This window comes from Bufo bufo, chromosome 5 (genome assembly GCF_905171765.1).
Source record: "Bufo bufo chromosome 5, aBufBuf1.1, whole genome shotgun sequence".
Classification (NCBI taxonomy): domain Eukaryota; kingdom Metazoa; phylum Chordata; class Amphibia; order Anura; family Bufonidae; genus Bufo; species Bufo bufo.
Window position 1 is genome coordinate 495898145 of NC_053393.1, and position 24540 is coordinate 495922684.

Below are 24540 nucleotides of genomic sequence, written 5' to 3' on the forward strand. Positions count from 1 at the left end.
CCAGTAATAAGCCCCCCATCATGTGCCAGTAACAAGAGCCCCCCCATCATGTGCCAGTAATAATCCCCCCATCATGTGCCAGTAATAAGCCCCCATCATGTGCCAGTAATAAGCCCCCCTCATGTGCCGGTAATAAGCCCCCCCATCATGTGTCAGTAATAAGCCCCCCATCATGTGCCAGTAATAAGAGCCCCCCCATCATGTGCCAGTAACAAGAGCCTCCCCATCATGTGCCAGTAACAAAAGCCTCTCCATGTGCCAGTAACAAGAGCCCCCATGTGCCAGTAAGAGCCCCCATGTGCCAGTAAGAGCCTCCTCATGTGCCAGCCCATTAACAAGAGCTTAGAGCCTCCTTAATGTGCAAGTAACAAGAGCCCCCCTAATGTGCCCGTAAAACTATTGTACATATAAAAAAAAAAAAAACACTAATACTTACCTCCATGTCAGCGATGCGATGCAGGCCTCTTCTGGCCTGTGTCCCGCGCAGTGTGGCTCAGGCAGCGCGATGATGTCATCGCACCGCCTGCGCCGGCCTCTGATAGGCTGTAGGCACTAGGCCAGCAGCCTATCAGAGGAAGGGGAAGGGACACGCCTCTCCCTCCCCTGCCCTGCCGCACTAGCACAGGCATCTGTATCGCTGTCCTGAGGACGGCGATACAGATGACTATGGAGATGAACGCAATGGAAGCGCTCATCTCCCTGTGGGGGGCATTTCAGTTGGGGGGCACATGGAGGGGCACAGCATGATGTAAGGGGGCCGTGGCCCCCTCTGGCCCCCCCTTGGTGACGCCACTGGCAGTAGGTGCAGAGAAAACATCTTGGTTGAGTGCTTTGGCTGCTGGCAGAGTGATGGAGTTCTGATGAGGTCTGTGATGAATCTGATGCATAAGAACAGAGTGACTGCTACTGATACCTATTTCATTATCACTTGCGGCCTGCTCTAAGACTCTTAGTCTTGCAATGTCTTTGGCATGCTCATATTGTTTTTCCAAAACTTCTATCTGTGATTTCTTCTTTGCAACTTCATCTCTGCTTTCTTCCGTGCGGCTTCAGCTTCCATCTTTGCTTTCTCTTGGGGCAAAGGCTGCCTGGATTTTAGAAGCTTCTGCATCAGCGTGGGCTTTGATGAGTTGTTGGCTGAGAGTAGAAGATGTTGATCTTAAGGATCTGAAAGATCAAGAAATTGTGGAGAGATGGGATCTGGATTCATGGAGATGTGCGATTTTTACATCTGTTTTTGTCCTTGCTTTTATTACTAAATCATCTCTTGCAAGATTGAGCTCATTCAATTCCTTTAATTCTTGTAAGGAATCTTCTGTGTTGTACCGCTTTAAGAGATCAGCATATTTGGCAGACAGTCTTTAATAGTTCTCATAAGCAGCATTCAATTGCTTAACTGCGACCTCTAGGTGCAATACCTCATGAGTTCGTTGAGACAGAGCTGACATACATTCAATAGTGTTAGACCATACGTGGTTGATGCTACACAGCAGTTCTTCTTTGTCAGCCTCATAGTTCTGTTGAACTTTCCAGGTTGGTTTTACTAAACGTTTTTGCTTTATGTGGCTTTTAGCATCAAACTCCTGATCTGAAGGAAGTTCAGGTTTTTGCTGTGTATTAGGTTCCTCAGATTGTACATTGCCAAAGGATAAATTATATTAAGGTATGTGTTTGCATAGAAATGTATCAATGTTCTGGCTAGAGAATTGGGAGCAAGAGGGAATAGTATAGTAATGGCTGCTGCAAAGTTACTTCCATTTGCATACAGAGCTTAGAACTGCATGTGGCAATACACAGACAGTGTAGAAGCTGATTATATACCAGTTGCATGAACAGTCCTTGCAATCAATCTGTGCTGAAAACTGATAAATCATATGCTGAGATTTGCTTGCTTGCTGGTGTATGCAGGCTTGCACTGTGCTTTGCTGCTATATTCCAGTGTCCATACACATATTACTATACATACATAGCTAGTAAGGATCCTTTGAAAGATATTTGGCTGATCTTCTAAGATCCTTTCACAGATTTTTTGACGGTTCTGCCTCTCCATTTTAAGCATTGAAAGTGTGATCTCTGAAACTTACAGTTGTGATGAGATAGTGGTAACCATCAATCTTAGCTGAATTGGCTGACAGTGACTCGATTCAAATGACACTTTGTAGATCGTGAAGAAGTTTATTCCAAACTGTGCAGATCATACACCGATGAACAAATGGATAGATCAAAAAATCATGGTGTGAGCAGCTAACAGGATACATTTGGCTGAGATGAAGAGTGAAGCCAGAATGTAAGGGAGAGAGCGGAGGAGACTATACAGAGAGCACAGCAGGAAGAGAAGAGAGAAGGGACACACAGAATAAAAAGGCAAACCATGCATGTGTAACATGACAACCGCTGAACCACAAAGTTTACGACGTAGGTTAGGCATGGCATGTGTGTCAGGTTGCCGAGCTCCAAAGCCACCACCAAGTTACGGCCATTATCAGACAAAACCATGCCTGGTTCTAGGTTGAGTGGCGAGAGCCACAGCTTAGTCTGGTCTTTTATCCCCTGCCACAGCTCTGCGGTGGTGTGTTGTTTGTCACCTAAGCAGATCAGCTTCAGCACGGCCTGTTGACGCTTCCCCATTGCAGTGCTACACTGCTTCCAGCTACCTACTGATGGCTGACTGGTGCTGCAAGAGGATAATTCTGAGTTGGAAGTTGAGGAGGAGGTGGAGGAGGAGAAGTGGGGGTTGTAGCCACTAACGTAGGTGGTGGCAGAAACCCTGATGGAAGTAGGGCCCCCAATCCTTGGCGTCGGTATCACCTGTGCCATCCCAGGGTATGACTCCCTCCCGGCCTCCACAACGTTCACCCAGTGTGCCATCAGGAAAATGTAGCGTCCCTGGCTGAATGCACTTGTCCATGAGTCCGTGGTTAAGTGGACCTTCCCAGTAACTGCGTTGGTCAGGGCACGTGTGATGTTACGGGATACATGTTGGTGTATGGCGGGCACGGCACACTGTGAAAAATAGTGGCCTCTGGGGACTGCATAACACGGGATGGCCGCCAACATCTTCCATGGTGTTTCTGGTCGTGCTTCTGCACTGCAAAAACGTAGTGCATGAACTACTTTTTTGCGGTGTGGACTGTCGGATGCGGCTCGCGGACCCCATTCAAGTGAATGGGTACACGATCTGCATGCGGCTTCCCCACGGTCGGTACCCGTGCATTGCGGACTGCAATTTGCGGTCCGCAGCACTGGATCGGCCAGCACACGGTCGTGTGCATGAGCCCTAAGTGGACGGGAATCTGTCAAGAAATTCACTGTTACACCAGGCACTAACTGTAGGACTATCTCAGCTGAATGTAATGATACCTTTCACTTAGCGATCTGTTGCTTCCTCCTGTAGAAAAAATGCTTTTAATTCACATGCAAATGAGCAGTTAAGTGCACTAAGGATGGGCCCAAGCGACTCTGTGCACCCTTGCTCCTCCTTCTCCTTCTGAAAGGGGCTGAGCTGCACCTAGACCACAGGACCGATGGTTGTGATGTCACCAGCCTAGCTTAAGCAGCAAGAAGGCTGCGGCACTCACAGGATACCCAGAACCTGCACCGATTAAATGCTGATGATATATCCAGAGGATAGGTCATTAGTTACAAATAGTCGGATAACCACCTTAAAAATAATATGGCTAATGTATTTCTTGTTGCCCTCCCATAAGTATAGCAAGGGGGAACTGGCAGGGAATTTTCCAAGGGGAGTGAAGTGTCAACTAGACTTATTCATATTAAAGCAGTTTTCCAGTATTTTGATATTTACGTCTATACTTATTGATAGGCCATCAATATCAGCTTGTTGCGAATGGAGCCGATTATTGTTGAGCGAATCAAAGCATCCGAAGCAGAATTTGACACAAAGTTTAGGAAAATTTTGATGCGCCATGAAGCCGTCTTTCCTCACACTTCGTGGTAACAAATCATTTTTCCCTAAATGGTGGCTAGAGTTGTCTTAGAAAAGAACAGAAAACTTCATTGTCGGAGTGAAGTAACTCCACCTTTTCCTTATGAATAATTTCTTTAATGTTTCATTTATTTTAAAAATATATTGAAAATAAAAAATAAACAGAATTTACGAGAAAAGAACAGAAAAAAAAATACTCACCTCATCCACTTGCTCACGCAGAGGCAGCCTGCTCCTCTCTAGGGTTTTAACATAGCGATTCATGACAAATTAATTTATAACAAATGATATTTCTTGTCAATATTTGCAAAGCTGCCAAATCGAATTTTTCAAAACTTCGCTCATCTTTGGGGCTGATTAATGCGGTGCTGCACCCATTCACTTGAATGAGAGCAGCTCTGCAGTAAACCACACAATGGAAGAAGCTGTGTCATTCTGGTGTCTACTTCCAGCACTGCAGCAACCCCCAAAGAGCTGATCGGCACGGGGTGAAGGGTGACGGACCCCTACGGTCTGATATTGTATATCAAAATACTGGAAAACTTCTTTAAAACAGGGGTGGTGCAGCAAACTCTTTGCTCTGAATAATCAACCCCCACCACTATCCCCACATAATCCAAAGAACAGGCCCGCTAGATCCTCCCTCAAGTTATGCCTTTAGATATGACAATGATTAAAAAAAATACTGAAAATGCCTGGACCTGCAGTAAAATATTATAGTGATCAAAATGTAGCAAAAAAAGTAGATGTGATCATCCCTTAGCAATATCAGTAAGTCTGCAATAGTTGATCAGGTTGGAGGAGAGAAGTCGCTCTGCAGGCGAGTGCTGCCTAGGATGAGAGGATTAAACATTGCCTCTTATCTATAATTGGTACACCTTTTTTGTTGCAGTTTTTTACAATTCAACAGACATAGAACAAAAACAGTAGGCCAGTTGCTCAGCAACAACAGCTAGTACAATTTATTTTTGAGGCACTCAGAAGATAATCAGGTTTTATTCTTAGATGCTGTAAATATTCATCTGGATTTTGCATTCAGTTTTACTATTCAGGTTAGAAAACATAATATTTAAATGAACCATTTGGGGTACTGACTTCTCAGAATCCCTGCAGTTTTATGACTTAGTGTTGTCTTTTAACTATTCTCAAGGAAAGATCTCTGGTGCCTAAATGTTCACAGATACAAATAATGTACGGTATATAGATTAACTGATGTCACAAAGAACAATTAAGGATTTGCATAACTGCTAACACCTGCCACCCTTCACATCAGGTTGGTGGAAAGCAGAGCTTCTGGGATATTCAGCAGGGAGAGGTCTGCAGGAATTCTGGCACTAGAAATAACTCAGCCAACACATAATCAATGGGCAAGCACCAGACTCTCTAATTGTTGGTTGAGAAGCCAACAGTGCAGAATATTGCATCAAAATAAGGGCCCCATCTACATGACCATAGTTTGGATATAGGTGGTTCAGATCCATAGTGTGGCCGCCATGTGTATCTCTATTGTACCTTTTTATTTCTCCAATTATATGTGTACATATTAGACATGAGCAAATCGATTCTAATGAATCAGTTTGTCTCATCAGTAGGGCTTTTTAGCCAGTGGGATCTTTAGGTGAAGAAGCGCCTACCCTCCCTTGCTTGGCAAAGCAGCGGCTCAGGCAGGAAATTGTCAGGGCCGTGCTACATATCCAGCCCCGTCAGTCTTGTGGCAGGTGGGCACTTCTTCACCTGCAGGGGCAGTCACCCAGTGGTGGAGAAGCCCTGTTGATAAATTGATTGATTAGAATCTCTAGTACACACCTAAAAGGGGTTGTTCAGAATTTATTTGTTCTTTAAATTATGCCAACCACTTGATCTGTGAAGACAACCATACCTACCTGCACCTCACTGCTCAGTTCTGACTCCTGGGTATCTTCACTTCGGTCCCCACATGTAAACTTTCAGCATAGTCAATGACTGGCCTCAGTGGTGATGTGTACCCGAGCGGCTCATGACCCAGCAGTGATATGCTATTTGGGAAATCTTGATATAGATTAATGTGGCGGGAAACAATAGACTGTAAATAATAAGAAGGATATGTAACAAATCCCAAAAAGAATAAGTAATCTATTGATCCCAAAGTGGTAGAGCTAGACAAGCACAAACCAGGCGGTAAACTCCATGTGAACACAATGCCATAAGTGGCATAACTAGTTCTACCCACAAGCCAATATCATGTACTGTAGGTAGTGGTGACAGAGGGAGGCCAATCCACAGTAAAATAAGTATATGTAAAGTACCAAGGATCGTCTGGAATAACAGCCAACCACCCAATTATTGAGGACTCATGGCCAAACACCACTGAAATACATGCATTAGTAGTCCAGGAAAAGACAAAATGGAATTAAATAATAATAAATAGTAATGCTGAGTAGTAAGATGTAAAATACTAACCAAACTGGGGGGGCCAAAGAGCCTGACATACGTTTCATAAACGCGCTTCCTTAGGGGGCGTGTCAAACCATCCACTATCCTTCCTACATATACCCCTCCCATTAAGTCCACTTATACAGCACCTGGGCTAATTGGAATTACTGGTTAGTCTCACGATGATGATCCGACCCATGTCACCACAAAGGTCACGTGACGTTCATCACATGACATAGTCACATGATCGGAACACAGCGCATGTGCCTCGCCTCTTCGTGCGGCATCAATAGAATGACACAACAGAGGATGATGTTTCCGCCTCAAGAGGGACAGTCTGCTACATGTTCGGAATGGGCAATGTTACCCACAATAATAGGTGACCCGGTATTCATTAGTCAGAACCTAAAATACATATTTGATAGGAGCTGACTTGATCACGCTAATCATAATTATACCTAATGGAACAATATATTTCATAGCTCATAAATATCTAAAAGACATAATTCATGATAATCGCAGAACACAGTTAATACATACATATGAAGATTACAAAAATAAACATATAACTCTTAATGTAGTGTATGATAAATAGTGAACCTAAAAATACATAATAATCATGACTAAACAAATATATAAAGCCATTAAATACCCTAGTGAAATTGACAGGCATATAGATCCACTATGATTACATCAAGTTGTTATAAAAGTAAAGTGCAAGTACCATAGTGCAAAAAGTGCGAGTGAATGGTGTCAAAAGTGAACACACTAAAAAAAAGGGTGGGGGGGAAGAGATACACATTAGGCTACTTTCACACGAGCGTTCGGAGCGGATCCGTCTGATGTTTCATCAGACGGATCCGCTCCGATAATGCAGACGTTTGCATCCGTTCAGAACGGATCCGTCTGCATTATTACTTAGAAAATTTTCTAAGTCAGAAAGTAGCCTGAGCGGATCCGTTCAGACTTTACATTGAAAGTCAATGGGGAACGGATCCGCTGAGTCAATGGGGAACGGATCACTGAGCGGAGCAGAGGCTGAGCGCTGGCAGGCGGATGCATTCTCAGTGGATCCGCCTCCACTGAGAATGCATTAGGGCCAGACGGATGCGTTCGGGGCCGCTCGTGAGCCCCTTCAAACGGAGCGCACGAGCGGACACCCAAACGCTCGTGTGAAAGTAGCCTAAAGTGTAAGAAGTGCTTAAAAAACACGTAGATAAAGGTATATATATCAATATGCCGTAACAAAATAGTGCTAAAACCACACAATCATATAACTGTGTCTGTCATGATGTCATAGTATAATATCACCACAAGACTTCACAATATATTGATACTTAGGTACCCTATAGTAAAAGATTACCATCATACCAGCCCCAGTACACTTGAGTTACGTTAAAGCCAGCACCCATCCACATGAATTGTCCCATAATTTGCCCCAGGTTTCCTAAAGAATATGGTATGCATCCAAAGCGGCATCATCTTCCTACTATACTTGTAGATATTGTGATTATCAAGAATGATGACCGCCGGTCATCCCACGTATCTAACGACATAAGGACGAGGAGTAAACTGTGGAGGAGATAAAAAATTTTATATGATGGTAAGTACACGCAAAGACCACCAAACAGCTGGTAAAAGACCATAAGACTATATTACAAATAAAATACACACAGTTAAAATAGGAACTTACCTAGTGGTCAAATGATCCAAAACAGGGGAGCACGAAGGAGTCTACAAAAAAAGAGGAAAACTATTCCCATCGTTTAAACAGAATGGTGTAATGGTATTAGGCACATAAATCCAATGTTTTTCCTTCTGACTCAAAAGCTTCTTCCAGTTAACACCCCTAGAGGATTTTTGAACATGATAGACCCCCCTAAAACAGAGAAGAGAGCTGCCATAATTGTGTACTTCCTTGAAGTGTCTCGGAATTGTTGTCAAGGTTTAATTTTCATCATTCTCATTGACCGCTTCAATCGCCAACACATGCTCCCGAATACGTCTTTTGAACTGCCCAGAAGTCATTCCCACATAAATCTTATTACAGGGACAGATGGCCCAGTATATGACTCCAATAGTGATGCACGTGATTGGGTAAGTAATTTTATATTGTTTTTTCTGCGATGAATCCCAAAATATATTGGATTTATGCATATTTTTGCAGGCAACACATCTACATTCCTTATTACCTCAGGGAGGGCCTCTAGAACCAAAGATCCCTGGTTGTTTCACTACATAATGGCTCATCACCAAATGATCTCTTAGATTTTTGGCCCTCCTATAGGTCATATGAGGGTGTGCTGCAATTGCTGAACTTAATTGAGGATCCATTTTTTATTATTACTAATATTTCTCAAGGGCTCCATGAACTTCCCTCCATCTTGCACTAAATGTGGTGATGAACCGTGTCTCCGCAGCTGTGTTCCTCCACACTCGTATGGAGAAGCTCCGAGCGTCTGAACATCTGGGCCCTATGATACCCACCCTCTATCGAGCGAGTGGAATAGCCCCTTTCATAAAACCTTTTACGCAGTTCTCCAGCCTGTGATTCGAATGCGTGCTCAGTAGAGCAGATTCTCCTCGCTCTTATAAATTGCCCTATCGGTATGCTAATAATCAATTTAGGGAAATGGGCCGATGTAGCTGATAATAAGGCATTTACTAAGGTCTTTTCCCTATATAAGTCTGCAGCAATGCGGCCCTCATTGGCCACACACAGACTCATATCCAAAAAATCCACCTGTGTACGACTTTTATAGGTTAATCTAATGTTCTTAGTATTCGGGTTCAGTACTTCAATGAACTCCCCAAATTCTTCTTCAGTACCCTTCCAGATGGTAAGCAGGTTATCAATATAGCAACCCCAGTATTGGATTTTATTAGCCATAGGTGAAGAGATATCCCTCTCCCACAGCCCCAGGAACAAATTAGCATATGATGGCGCACAAGAAGCCCCCATTGCAGTCCCCTGGAGCTGCAAGAAGAAGGATCCCCCAAATAGAAAAAAATTATGGGTAAGCACTTACTCCAATAGGGCCATAAAGTGGGTTAACAAAGTTGTTACTCATCCTCACCGACAACCCCCTCCCCTCCTGCTGCCATTCTGCCTCCTTCAAAATCCCAGCTGCTCTCAACATTCTCATGCTAGCTCAACACATGGTGACTGCCTTGGCGGGCATTCTCCACGCAAGAATGTTGAGCTGTAACCAGAAAGTAGAGAACAGTAGGGGCCAATAAATGTTGGAACAGCAAAAGCGGGATATGGTAAGGGTAATAATGTGTCTTTTATCCCACTTTGCACCATAAAGAAAAGATAAAATCCCTGGACAAAAAGTTTTAACCTCTGAATAACTGCTTCATCGATGTAGGGTCAGGCTCATTCTTAAGTAGCTCTTGGGATGGAGGCTGACCAGGGCCGGCGCTTCCATATAGGCAAGGGGGGCAATTGCCCCTGGGCCCCCGAGTCCTTAGGGGCCCCCAAGCCCACCACTCGACACCGGCGCTGGCCTGAAACTAACGACAGGTCACAGGGAGATCTCCATAGTCCTCAGGACAGCGATAAAGATGGCTGTGCTGTGAGGCAGGGGAGGCATAGGCGTCATCTTTCCCTGTTCCTCTGATAGGCTGTGGGCCTTTTGCCGGCAGCCTATCAGAGGCTGGAGCAGGCGGCGCGATGACGTCATTGCCGCCTGAGCAGTACAGCGCAGGACACAGGCCGGAAGAGGCCTGCATCGCATCGCTGTGTGATGGAGGTAAGCATAAGTGTTTTATTTTTGGTACTGCCACATGCGGGGAGCGGGAGGCACTTGATACTGGCACATGGGGGTGGGGGTTGGCACTTAATACTGCCACATGGGGGTGTTTGGCACTTGAAACTGGCACATGGGGGGGTTGGCACTTGACAGAGGCACATGGGGGGGTTTGACACTTGATACTGGCACATGGGGGGTTTGGCACTTGATACTGGCACATGGGGGGTTGGTACTTGATACTGGCACATGGAGGGTTTGGCACTTGATACTGGCACATGGGGGGTTGGTACTTGATACTGGCACATGGAGGGTTTGGCACTTGATACTGGCACATGGGGGGTTTGGCACTTGATACTGGCACATGGGGGGTTGGTACTTGATACTGGCACATGGAGGGTTTGGCACTTGATACTGGCACATGGAGGGTTTGGCACTTGATACTGGCACATGGGGGGTTTGGCACTTGATACTGGCACATGGGGGGTTTGGCACTTATTACTGGCACATGGGGGTTGGCACTTGATACTGGCACATGGGGGGGTTGGCACTTGATACTGGCACATGGGGGGTTGGCATTTGATACTGGCACATGGGGGGGTTTGGCACTTGATACTGGAACATGGGGGGTTGGCACTTGATTCTGGCACATGGGGGGATTTGGCACTTGATACTAGCACATGGGGGGTTGGCACTTGTTACTGGCACATGGGAGGGTTTGGCATTTCTTACTGGTACATGGGGGAATGTTGCACTTCTTACTGGCACATGGAGGCATGGAGAGGCACTTGTTACTGGCACATAGGGGGGAGAGGCAAATGTTACTGGCACATAGGGGTTGGAAGAGAGGCACTTGATACTGGCTAATTATTATGGGGCACTATGGGGGATTTTACTGAGGCCACAAATAAAGGGTATTTTATATGGGGGGCTCTGTGTGGTACTAGTATTATCTGTTTCTACAGTATAGTATTGGGGAGCACAGTGGCACAGTATTGGGGGAAGTAGGGTGATTTGTCCAGAAGATGGGAGGATGATGGAAAAGTAGTAAACTAAGATTTTTTTTTTGTTGTCAAACTGCAGAGACGGAAAATGGCGACAAAATGGTGGTCTGGTCTGAAGGTCTGAAAGGAGAAGACGAGGACAGAGAGCATCTACATCAAAGGAGACGTCACTGGATGTAAGAGGTATGGGGCACTGTGATGGGGGGGTGTTAAAGTCAGCAAGTGTCATGTGGGGGGGGGGCTTATTGTTTTTCGCCCCAGGGCCCCATTTCACCTAGAACCAGCCCTGATGCTGACTAGAAAGGCCTCCTCATGTATCATATAATAAGGCTGGCTGATGAAGAGTTTGTTGTCTATTTGATTCACTGTGAAAAAACAAATGCTTAAAATGGGACAATGGTAGAGGTCTGTTGCCCTACCCAATCATCATTATTATCGTCTTCCAAACAACATACATTATATAATGGTAACGGATGCCACATTGTTGTACAGAGATTGTCATCACTCAATGTCCCAATATGTGGCTAATATTTTAGTAAACTGAGGCAGTTGGAGAGAGGGTCATTTCTATAGGATCGGTCATATTATCTTTCTTATGATACTCGATCACATGATTATACCAGAGACGTGACCCGGCGCATGCGCTGTCTGGCTCCTTCTGGATGCGCTCCGTTCCACGTCACTGTGTGCGCCGCGCGCGCTATGTGGATGTGGGGACGCGCTGAAAGATGGTGTCGGCCATCATGGCGGGGCCACGCCGCCGCTGATACTTCCCAGGTGTTTATAGTTGTAGATTAAGTTATTGCCCGCCATTTTCCTCTATATATACTCCTATTTTATTATGCATTATCACCTCCTGATGAAGCCTGGTGAGGCAAAACACGTGTCGAGGTGTCAGTACGTGGGGTGACATTCCATTTTCTGCGAACCATGTCCCTGGGTATATTTTTGACCTATCATGGTTAGCTTTATATCTATTGATGGACAAACATACAGTATAAGGCCTCATGCAGACGACCGTGCTGTTTTTTGCGGATCCGCCCGTGTTGCCTTCCACAATTTGCGGAACGGGCGCCGGCAATATAAATGCCTATTCTTGCCCGCAAAGTGCGGACAAGAATAGGACATGTTATATTTTTTTATCGGGGCCGCGGAACGGAACATCGGCTGCGGACAGCACACGGAGTGCTGTCCGCATCTTTTGCGGCCCCATTGAAGTGAATGGGTCCGCATCCGAGCCACTAAAATAGCGGCTCGCATGCGGACCCAAACAACGGTCGTGTGCATGAGGCCTGAGGGCATGAATTGTATTTTTTGTTGTGGAATTGGAGTGACAAGCATGTGTGCCTATTGATATTATATTTATTCATTACACCAGATATATATATATATCTAGGTGTGATTTAGTGTGTGTGTAGTGCAGTGCTAGGGCCATACTGCATGATTTTGATGGGTGATTACTACGCGGTCTGGTAATGTGCCTCATGTATATTTTCTGTTTTGTATTACCATCATGCTCTCTTTCCTTCTAATACCTGATCAATACTATGAAATTTTGATAAATAAAGATTTTTGTATAATTTTATGATATCCCATTGATCTTTTCTTTTTTGAGCTTGGTCTGTGTTTGTAAATCTATGGGTGATTTTTTTATGTGATGAGGTTGTTGTAGGTGTTTAAGTGGATGTGGAGATAACATCTTGTTCTTGTTAAGACTGTATAATAAAGATCAGTAGAAGACTGGTTATACAGAATCGGTGAAATGAGACTGGGATCCTGTCTCTTTTAGAGACTCATGCAGGATTATACAGTCCATATTTCAGAACTGTTGTGCTATGGCCCTTAAGAAAATAGGGAAGCTATTGTTCTACAATTCATATCATTTGCAAGGAGAACATTGTCAAGTGAGCGTGTATTGACCAAAATATTAGGCTAGGGCTACCCAGTGATCTTGGCCTATACACTCGTTGACCAAAGATTGCACTTCCGCTGCGCTACATGGAAGCATAGTGAAAGTGAATGGAGTCATATTGATCTTGGATTGCCACGACCACCACAATCGAGTCATAAGAAATCCATAAATCCGTTCATGGTAGCAGACGAATCTCAGGAGAACTCCATCAGTGTGAAACTGCGAACCTCGGTTTCGCAATGGGTTTCATGGTCATGAACAGCGCATATGCTGGGAGCCCCTGTCGAGCTGGTGCTAAGGATAGGGGTGGTAGTGGCCCTGATGATGTGTTCTGTCATGGTGTACTCCCTCAGGCCATTGCTCCCTGGGGATCGGTGCAGTGGAAATGTAGTTTGAAGAATCAGGCCGGAAGTAGATTGTAGATTGCAAGCTCTTGCGGGCAGGGTCCTCTGCCCCACAGCACCAGTCTGTTAATAGTTTCTTGTTTATTGTATTTGTATTTTTATATCAGGTGTGTAGAGCGCCATTGAATTAATGGTGCCTTCAAATAGATAATAATAATATAAACGTATAACAACCTCTCTTCCCAAAATATAACTTGTGGCCCACCCAGCAATATTAAATACAAAGTGCAGATGCTCTGGCCCCAGATGAGGGGGTATAGTGGCAGGTTGGAAGGCTATTATCTGTGGCTATTGGTATCCCCTGTAATACAGGCTTGATATTTGTCTGGCCTAGTGGTGTTTTGTGTGATGGATGTCTTAGCCATAGTCCATCATCTTGCAGCAGTGTCTTTAAAGCTGTATTTCGCTGATCACTTTTCGGTCGTGTCCTATTAATGCTTTTTGGAAGCAGTATTGTTGATTTCTCTAGGAGGTCTCACAGGAGAATAATGTATCTGGTTCCAAGGAGTAGGAGCTCTCACATGTGCTTCCTGTCCCTTCTCTGTCTGGACTGGAACTCCTCCTCCAGGCAGCCCACTCCTACCAAGAGGGTAGGAACACGGTGGTTAGCTCTGTTCCTGCCAACCATAGTCAACCACTGGCTCCTCAGCTGGAACACACGGCCAAAACATTGCAAGTTATCACAGAGAACAGTAAAAGCTTCTTGACATAAATTACAGTTGTGATGCAAAATGAATATCAACCTGACAGATCCCTGTTACAAACATGGGGAGGGCATAATACTACATTACTGCAAATATCATAATAAAGTTGGCAATATATTTTTTTGAAACTTCTTTACGTGATTAAAAATTTCCTTTTTTAAAATTTTCAGAATAAGTGACCTTGAACTTTTTCTCTTCTTTGTCACTAAACACAAAAGTTTAATGTGGGGAACTGAATACCTTTGACAAATCCAGGTGCCGATACTTTATTCTAAGAAAAGCTGATGTATAGTACCACACTGTGCATGCAAAGAAAAAACATCTTTTCCAATGCCTTGCATCCAACAGGGGGTACTTTATCTTATACATTAAGAAAATCAGAGCACTATTGTAAGGAATTCCATACATTTCCAGACATTTCAAGTAACTTTAATCTGTTCATTACTGGATGGCTTGCAAAGAATTGACCACAAAAAAAAGGTCACATGCAGCTTTATTATGTAGTAAATGTCAGGCACGTCAATAGTGAATTAATCATGGATTACCCTGCCAAAGCTACGTTACTTTTAAACAATACTAGAGGTAAAAAAGCAACTTAAATCTCTATGAACTGCAGTTTAATAGAAACGGCGCTGACAAAAGAAGCCAGTCTCCACGGAAAGGTTCAAACTTTTCATTAGCACTTTGTGAAGAAGCTTTAACAGCTTGGTGTCTATCATGTATTACTAATATTAACACTTTATGGTTAAAGACGTCCTGCCAAGATTTAGTGTGCATTAAAGTTAGCTCCCTAGGGATCTAAATCTTGTTATTGTGAGTATTGAAGTACCAGACAGAGACATCAGCATTTCTTCTGCTTGCAGACAGGCTACAACACCCAAAAGCATGGAAGTGTTTGGTGACCATGGTTCTGTAGTTGCATTTGTCAAGTGGCAACTTTTGTACAAAATTGTGATAAAATTTGGACAAAAACAAATACAATGCAGTAGAATATAGATAATCTGAAGATGAGCTGGATTTATTAATAGGACCAAGTCCACAGTTGTACACGTTCATAAGCTGTTGTGTTGAGTTTATACACCCATCACGCATATAGCACGCACATAGCTGCCTTGGTCTAAGGGGCAAGGTTCACAGTTTTTGACACTTAAAGTGAATGGGTCATCAGAAAATGACCAATTGTTAAATCACGTTTGTTAAGCATATGTTGGTGAGTTTTTTGTTACCATGTCACTATCTATATATTTTTCCTGCAGTGCTCACACTGGCTACTAAGCCTAATAATATGCTCACACTTCCAGTTCTGTACAGATCACTTTTTCAGTGATTATCTCATTATCATCACAGGAAGGATTACAATGATAGATATCACTTGTGTACAGATAAAAATACCATTCACAATAGGTTATGGTCACAGCTTATCTACTGCCCGTACCTGCAAAATGGCCTCTCAACAGGTCACATTGCATGTCTAGAAAACTCTGCCTTGAAAGGCCATGAGTCCCATCGGGTCTATTGTGTTTATGACCCAAGTGACTGCTATAAAGCATATCTATAAATGCTGTAAAAGGAGTTCTTCAGCTTATATATTAACCCTTTCATGACCAAAGGTCATTGATGCCCCAGTGTCCAGGTCAAAATTTACAAATCTGACATGCGTCACTTTAAGTGGTAATAGCTTTGGAACACTTTTACTTATCCACGCCATTCTGAGATTGTTTTCTCGTGACACATTGTACTTCATGACAGTCATAAATTTGAGTCAATATATATCACCTTTATTTATGAAAAAATCCCAAATTTACCAAAAATAAATAAAAATTAGCATTTTTCTAAATTTCAATTTCTCTGCTTCTAAAACAGAAAGTGATACCTCATAAAATATTTTTTACATAACATTCCCCATATGTCTACTTTATGTTGGCATCATTTTGGAAATGTTATTTTATTTTTTTAGGACGTTACAAGGCTTAGAAGTTTAGAAGCAATTCTTATAATTTTTAAGAAAATTTCCAAAACCCACTTTTTAAGGACTAGTTCAGGTCTGAAGTCACTTTGTGGGGCCTATATAGTAGATACCCCCATAAATGACCCCATTGTAGAAACTAGACCCCTCAAGTTACTTAAAACCAATTTTACAAACGTTATTAACCCTTTAGGTGTTCCACAAGAATTAAAGGAAAATGGAGAGGAAATTTCTAAATTTCACTTTTTTAGCAGATTTTCTATTTTATTACATTTTTTTCTTTAACACATTAAGAATTAACAGCCAAACAAAACTCAATATTTATTACTCTGATTCTGCGGTTTACAGAAACACCCAACATGTGGTCGTAAACTGATGTAAGGGCGCACGGCAGGGCGCAGAAGGAAAGGAAGACCGTATGGTTTTTGGAAGGCAGATTTTGCTGGATTGGTTTTCTGAACACCATATGTTTTTTATTTTTCTACCGATCGTCTTGTGCAGGGGCTCATTTTTTGAAGAAAGAGTTGAGGTTTTTATTGGTACCATTTTTGGGTACATAGGATTTTTTGATCATTCATTATTACACTTTATGGGACAAGGTGGCCCAAAAATTGGCTGTTTTGGAACCTTTTTTTTTTTTTTTTTACAGCGTTCATCTGAGGGGTTAGGTCATGTGACAGTTTTATAGAGCAGATCGTTACGGACGTGGCAATACCCAATATGTATACTTTTTCTTATTTATTTAAGTTTTACACAATAATGGCATTTCTGAAACCCAAAAAATGATGTTTTAGTGTCTCTATAGTCTGAGAGCCATAGCTTTTTTATTTTTTGGGCGATTGTCTTAAATATGGGCTTTTTTTGCGGGAAGAGGTAACGGTTTGATTGGTACTATTTTGGGGTATATACGCCTTTTTTGATCGCTTGCTGTTGCACTTTTTGTGATGTAAGGTGACAAAAATGGCTTATTTTTTTACACCGTTTTTATTTTTTATGGTGTTTATTGGACGGGGTTGATGATGTGATATATTTATAGAGATGGTCGCTATGGACGCGGTGACACCTAATATGTGTGGTTTTTGTTAGTTTTTTTGTTTTTTTTTTATAGGAAAAGGATTTTTTTTTTTTACATTTTTATTTATTTATTTTTACTTTTATTATTTTCAATTTTTTTTTTATCAGTTCCCTCTTGGATCTTGAAGATCCAGTGGGGCTGATGGTTGTACTATACTTTGCAATGCTTTTGCATTGCAAAGTATAATACAATCAGATGCCTGTAGGTGGCAGCACCGGACGCCTATGCCATGGCAACCGGACGCCTTTGCAAAGCGTCCGGTTGCCATGGCAACCATCGGGCGCTGCGATCGCAGCAGCCCTGATGGTTGAGAGAGAGGGAGCCCCCTCCATCTATTAACCCCATGGATGCCGCTACTGCGGCATCTATGCGGTTACAGCAGTGTCAGCATAGAGCTGACACACGCTGCTGATGGCGGCGGCTCAGGAATGGAGCCACCGCCATCACACACAGAAGGGGGACCGCATTGGGGGCAGCATTTTACTTATAACAGATCGGGGCAGGAGGGGGCGGACGCATCAGGGGCAGGGGGCAGCATTTTACTTATTACAGATCGGGGCAGGAGGGGGCGGACGCATCGGGGGCAGGGGGCAGCATTTTATTTATTACAGATCGGGGCAGGAGGGGGCGGACGCATCGGGGGCAGGGGGCAGCATTTTATTTATTACAGATCGGGGCAGGAGGGGGCGGACGCATCGGGGGCAGGGGGCAGCATTTTATTTATTACAGATCGGGGCAGGAGGGGGCGGACCGCATCGGGGGCAGGGTAAGAAGAAGGACAAGAAGGGGGCACAGATCGGTGGCTTCAGGACACATTACTGATTTCAGGCTGTGATCTGCAGAGCGCAGATCAGAGCCTGAAACCGGCATTTTAACACTGCCGTGATCCGATTGGTTAGTCTGCACAGACTAACCAATCGGATCGATTGCCGGCAAGGGGCCACTCTGATTGGCCCCTTGCTGGCATTACTAGACTGTATGCTGTCCGTGACAGCAGCAGGGCTCGGGCAGAAGCTTTAATCCAAGCGCTTTGCAGCGCTTGGATTAAAGAGCTGGCTTGACGTCTATACACGTGATAGCTGCACGGGGTATGTGCAGCTATCACGTATATATACAGATTGCGGTCGTGAAGAGGTTAATGACCTATCCTCAGAACAAAATAAGACATCAACTTCAGATGGGTGGGGTTCTCACACTCCGTACACCCACCAATTAGCTGTTTGCAGCAGCCATCTGCTTCTGAAAACATATCGGAGGATGAAGACAGAAGCAGAAGTCTCTGTCCACTATGTAGTGGCCATGCCAGGGCAGTCCATTCACTGGACTCAGAACTGAACTGCAGTATGGTGCCATGGCTTGAGCACACTGGACAGAGCCTCCCGCTTTAAGCCCTGTTCACTGTTATGTTTCTGGCACCAGTTACTGCCATAAATATCTATTCAGCGGGGATGATTTAAAATTATCTTTTTTTATTAATGCAACATGCAAGTCGTTAGACTCTACGACTTGGGTTCTTTTCTGCCTTGACCAAGTTATCTGGATACAACGCTAGGGCAGCAAACTCAGTTTGTCCCCCAGGTCAACTACTATAATACATAATGAGCTTATGTTTATGATATCCTTTTCATTTATTTCTGCTTTAATAAAATTTTATTATAAAAGATGTTAAGATTATTACCTCTAACAAACTACTTTTCCATCCACATATGAAGAGTCAAATGAAAGTGATTCGAGTAGAAGATTCCATTTGGTAAATCTCACAACCCACCACTTATATGACAATGAGTCACATTCGTAAATCTAAACCTTGAAATCTTATATGTCATAGCAACATATTTAATGCCTCATCTAATGAACACTTTGTCAAATTTGTGAAACATTACAGATATCTCCACCCTTAATAGCTCTGGGTTTCTGAACATTTTCAGACATCACTTTGCTTTGAAAGTGGTCATTAGTGAGATTTTTGCCAAGGGATGTGTTCCTTGCACCCAGCTGAATGTTGACCTACAAACACTGATGCTGCGAGCTCCTTTTGAAACCTCTTCCATCTGATCTCCCTTCAAAGGTTCTGTAACTCTTGAAGACAACAAAACAACTGAAGGACATTTTTCACTCAAATGTTATAAATCTGGAATGACTGAGTTCTGGAAGTTTGCAATTTAGTGACTTTCAAAATACTTCTTATGTACTAAACACTGTAGGGGTCATTTATTAAGACTGACGTTTTAGACACTGGTTTGAATAAACTTTATATCTGGCGGTGGATTTGCCGAAGTTATGAAGGCTTCTACATAACTTCGGTACATCCACCACTGGTCTAAATCTACGCCAGCTTCCTTGCTGGCTTAAATTTAGACAATTTTCTACACCTAAAACAGGCATAGAAAATGATAATTGAGATGAACCTATCAGCCCGTCCCCTTCCCCGCCCAAGCCATGCACCTATTTTTTAGTCCTGGTGTGAGCAAGTAAAAAGTCGCAGATTGGGGTGCAAATGACCTTTATGCCACAATCTGTGCCAGAAATATGACAAAAATAGGCAAGTTTCTGTAAATCACCCCCTGTATTTTTAGAGGATTGGACTAGGAGTACATTCTTTATGTAGTAGTATATTATGGACTAAGAGTACTTTAAATATAAAGTAGTATAGTATTAACTATAAATATTTCCTTATTTTAATGCTAAAGAATGGCCTATGAATATTTTCTTATCTTAGTAGTAGCTATGGACTATTGGTGGTTGTACAATGCCCCATATGGGGCTATAGTGAGCACCAAATGACAATAAAATAAGTAAATTAACATTATCTTACATATTCTTCACATCTGTAGATGGAAACTGCAAGGGAGACAAATGATCAGTAGTAAATTGTGTTTGTTCAATGCCCACAGGGCAGTAATGAGCTATCATTGGCCCATGTGCAAGGGCTTTAACCTGTTCCGGCCACATGACGTACCGATACGGCATAATGTCCCGGTACTTAAGGACACATGACATACCGGTACGTCATGTGTAGTTCCGATCGGAACAAGGTGATCGGAACAAGGTGCCTGCAGGCACCCGAGGACAATGCGCTGGTGTGTCCTGTAACCCCCCCCCCCCCCGTTTTGGCGATCGCCGCAAACCGCAGGTCAATTCAGACCTGCGGTTTGCAGCTTTTACATGTTGTGGCAGCGGGCGGCGGTGCCATCGGGTCCCCGTGCGGCTGTAAGGGGGACCCGATGGCATGGAAGGCAGCGCGATGCTTTCCTTAGGCATCGGCACTGCCTTCCGATGACGAGCCTATGAGATCCAGCCCCCTGCATCTTACAGGCCAGAAGCTGTATGAGTAATACACACTGTATTACTCATACAGCTAATGCATTCCAATACAGAAGTATTGGAATGCATTGTAAAGGGGATTAGACCCCCAAAAGTTGAAGTCCCAAAGTGGGACAAAAAATAAAATGAAAAAAAAGTTGAAAAAAAAAGAGTTTCCACCCAAAAAATTAAAAGTTTCGAGTAAAAATAAACAAAAAAACGTAATTTTCCCCAAATAAAGTAAAAAAAAATTGGTAAAAATTAGGGGGGGGGAAAAAAAGTTTACATATTAGGTATCACCGCGTCCGTATCGACCGGCTCTATAAACATATCACATGACCTAACCCCTCAGATGAACACAGTAAAAAATAAAAACAATTTTTTGGTCACCTTACATCACAAAAAGTACAACAGCAAGCGATCAAAAAGGCGTATGCCCACCAAAATAGTACGAGTCTAACCGTCACCTCATCTCACAAAAAATGAGCCCCTACCTAAGACAATCGCCCAAAAAATAAAAAAAATATGGCTCAGAATATGGAGACACTAAAACATCATTTTTTTTTTTAAATAGCTGTTATTGTGTAAAGCTTAAGTAAAAAAAAAAAAAAGTATACATATTAGGTATCTCCGCATTCGTAATAACTTTCTCTATAAAAATATCACATGACCTAACCCCTCAGGTGAATACCGTAAAAAAAAAAAAAAGTGTAAAAAAAGCCATTTTTTGTAATCTCACATCACAAAAAGTGTAATAGCAAGCGATAAAAAAGTCATACGCACCCCAAAATAGTACCAATCAAACCGTCATCTCATCCCTCAAAAATCATACCCTACCCAAGATAATCGCCCAAAAACTTAAAACTATGGCTCTCAGACTATGGGCTATGGACACTAAAACATGATTTTTTTTTGTTTCAAAAATGAAATCATCGTGTAAAAAAAATTGTATACATATTAGGTATCGCCGCGTCCATGACAACCTGGTCTATAAAATTATCACATGATCTAACCTGTCAGATGAATGTTGTAAATAACAAAACAACTATTTCTTGTTACCTTGCCTCACAAAAAGTGTAATATAGAGCAACCAAAAATTATATGTACCCTAAACTAGTAACAAAACTGCCACCCTATCCCGTAGTTTCTAAAATGGGGTCACTTTTTTGGAGTTTCTATTCTAGGGGTGCATCAGGGAGGCTTCAAATGGGACATGGTGTCAAAAAACCAGTCCAGCAAAATCTGCCTTCCAAAAACCGTATGGCATTCCTTTCCTTCTGTGCCCTGCCGTGTGCCCGTACAGCAGTTTACGACCACATATGGGGTGTTTCTGTAAAGTATAGAATCAAGACCATAAATATTGAGTTTTGTTTGGCTGTTAACCCTTGCTTTGTAACTGGAAAAAAATTATTAAAATGGAAATCTGCCAAAAAAGTAAAATTTTGAAATTGAATCTCTATTTTCCATTAATTCTTGTCAAACTTCTAAAGGGTAAACAAAGTTTGTAAAATCTGTTTTGAATACCTTGAGGGGTGTAGTTTTGGGTGGTTTCTATTATGTAAGCCTCACAAAGTGAATTCAGACCTAAACTGGTCCTTAAAAAGTTGGTTTTTGAAAATTTCAGAGAAATTTCAAGATTTGCTTCTACGCCTTGTAACGTCCCCCAAAAATAAAATTTTATTTCCAAAATGATCCTAACATGAAGTAGACATATGGGGAATGTAAAGTAATAACTATTTTTGTAGGTATTACTGAGTATTATAGAAGTAGAGAAATTGAAACTTGGAAATTTGCTAATTTTTCTAAATTTTGGCAAATTTGGTATTTTTTTTAAAATAAAAATGATTTTTTTTTTTTACTCCATTTTACCAGTATCATGAAGTAAAATATGTGATAAAAAAAAATATATCTCAGAATGGCCTGGATAAGTCAAAGCATTTTAAAGTTATCACCACATAAAGCGACACTGGTCAGATTTGCAAAAAATGGCCTGGTCCTTAAGGTGAAAATGAGCCCGGTCCCTAAGGGCTTTAAAGGGATAATATCTGCAGTTTTCACCATGCTAAACTGTTGACAGCAAAAGGAAGGGGGTGTGTAGAGCAGCATGCACACACCTTTTGTGGAGATTTTTTAATCAGGAGTAGTGTAATATGAAGTCATTTTCTGCTAAATTCTGCTCCTGCACATACCTAGGGCGGGGCTTTACTGTGAAATGTCCTCTGAATTAAACTGCCTTAAATCCCCTTCCCTCTATTCTGAGTGAAAGATGAAATGGTCTTCTGGTTGGATGCTAAATATGTCATTCAAAGCAGGAGGGTGAGGCTAAGCACCTCAATTCAGAGAGCATTTTACACTGCCCTGACCTGAGCATGTGCAGGAGCAGAATCTGACAGAATAAAATTTCATGTTACACTACTCCTGATGAGATAAGCTCCACAAAAGGTATGTTTGTACTTCTTGCCAAAGCCCCAACCTATTGCTGCCAGGAGTTTAGAAAGGTCAAAAATGCTGAATGCTAACAGTCTACCTTTGAAAATATGCTGTTTATATAGTAGTAGAGTGGACTATAAATCCTTGATATATATCGCACTTCTTTAGAAATATTTTCACTACATATACACTGTAGCAGCAATTTTATGAAATATGAATTCTTTCTTTACACAGTATTATGATTTGGATTCTGAGTACTGTCTTTATATACTGTTCCATTAACGATTATTGTTTTTATAAGCTGTTTTTATAAGTTAGTATGTACTAAAGAATTTTCACTATATAGCAGTATTTTTTGGATCTTGAATACTTTCCTTACACAGTACTATCTTTTCAGTAATTTATTTTAGTGTTGATCACGAATATTCGAATTGCGAATTTTAATCGCGAAAATCGGCATTTCGAGAATTCGCGAATATTTTGAATATCGCAAAATATATTCGGAATCGCGAATATTCGCTTTTTTTTATAAATAACAGTTTATGCGAATTTTTATGCGATTTTTTTATGCAAATTTTCTCAATCAAGAAAATAATGCCTGGAGATCACGAATTCGCGAATTCTCGAATATATGGCGAATATTCGCCCAAATATTCGCGAAATATCGCGAATTCGAATATTGCCCCTGCCGCTCATCACTAATTTCTTTATACTGTTGTCCGGTATTGGATTAAGAGTACTCGCTTTATATAGTATTCCAGTGAGGACTAGGAGTACTGTTTTTATAAACTGTCTAGCATTCATTTTTATAGTTGTCCGGTATAGTACTTTCGTTTAATACTATTTTAATGACTATGAAATATTTATACACTATAGTAGTACAGTTCAGACTATGCGTTTAAAAGGCATGGACTATGAATACATTCTTTATATACTTTCATAGAATGGACACTAAGTATCGTTATATAGTAGTATGGATTATGAGTACTTTCATTAATATAGTGGAAAAGTTACTAAGATACTTTCTATAAAAAGTAGTGTATGGACTATCAGCACTTTCTTAATACAGTTGTCCAGTATGGACTATCAGCACTTTCTTTTTTTAGCACTACCATAGAGACTGCAAATTATTTCTATAGTAGTACTATCCAGTCTGTAAGTGTTTTCTTTATATAGTAGTATGGAAAGTATCAATACTTTCTAATTATAGCACTTCTTTATACTAGAACTGTATAGACTATAAGTATGTTATTGAAATAGTAGTATAGAATATTACTACTTTCTTTATATACTTGAACGACATGGATCTTTAGTACATTTCTGCTACACTTCTATAAAAACGCAAACCAACAAAAAATCTATGACACAGTGTCATCTAGTCAAACTGTATCACATAATCGACCATATCCATCCACATATATTTTCCAACCTCTATACAGCGATATTAACCTACTCAGTGGATTTAATTTCATAAAACTTTTGAGACATATTGAAGGTTTTGATCGGTGGGAGGTCTAAGTGCTTAGACCCCCATAAGTCACTACAATGGGGAAAGAGAAGCACTCACGTACAGTAGCGTGATCTCTGTTCTCTGTGCTGGAGATGGAATCTACAGGGTGGGCCATTTATATG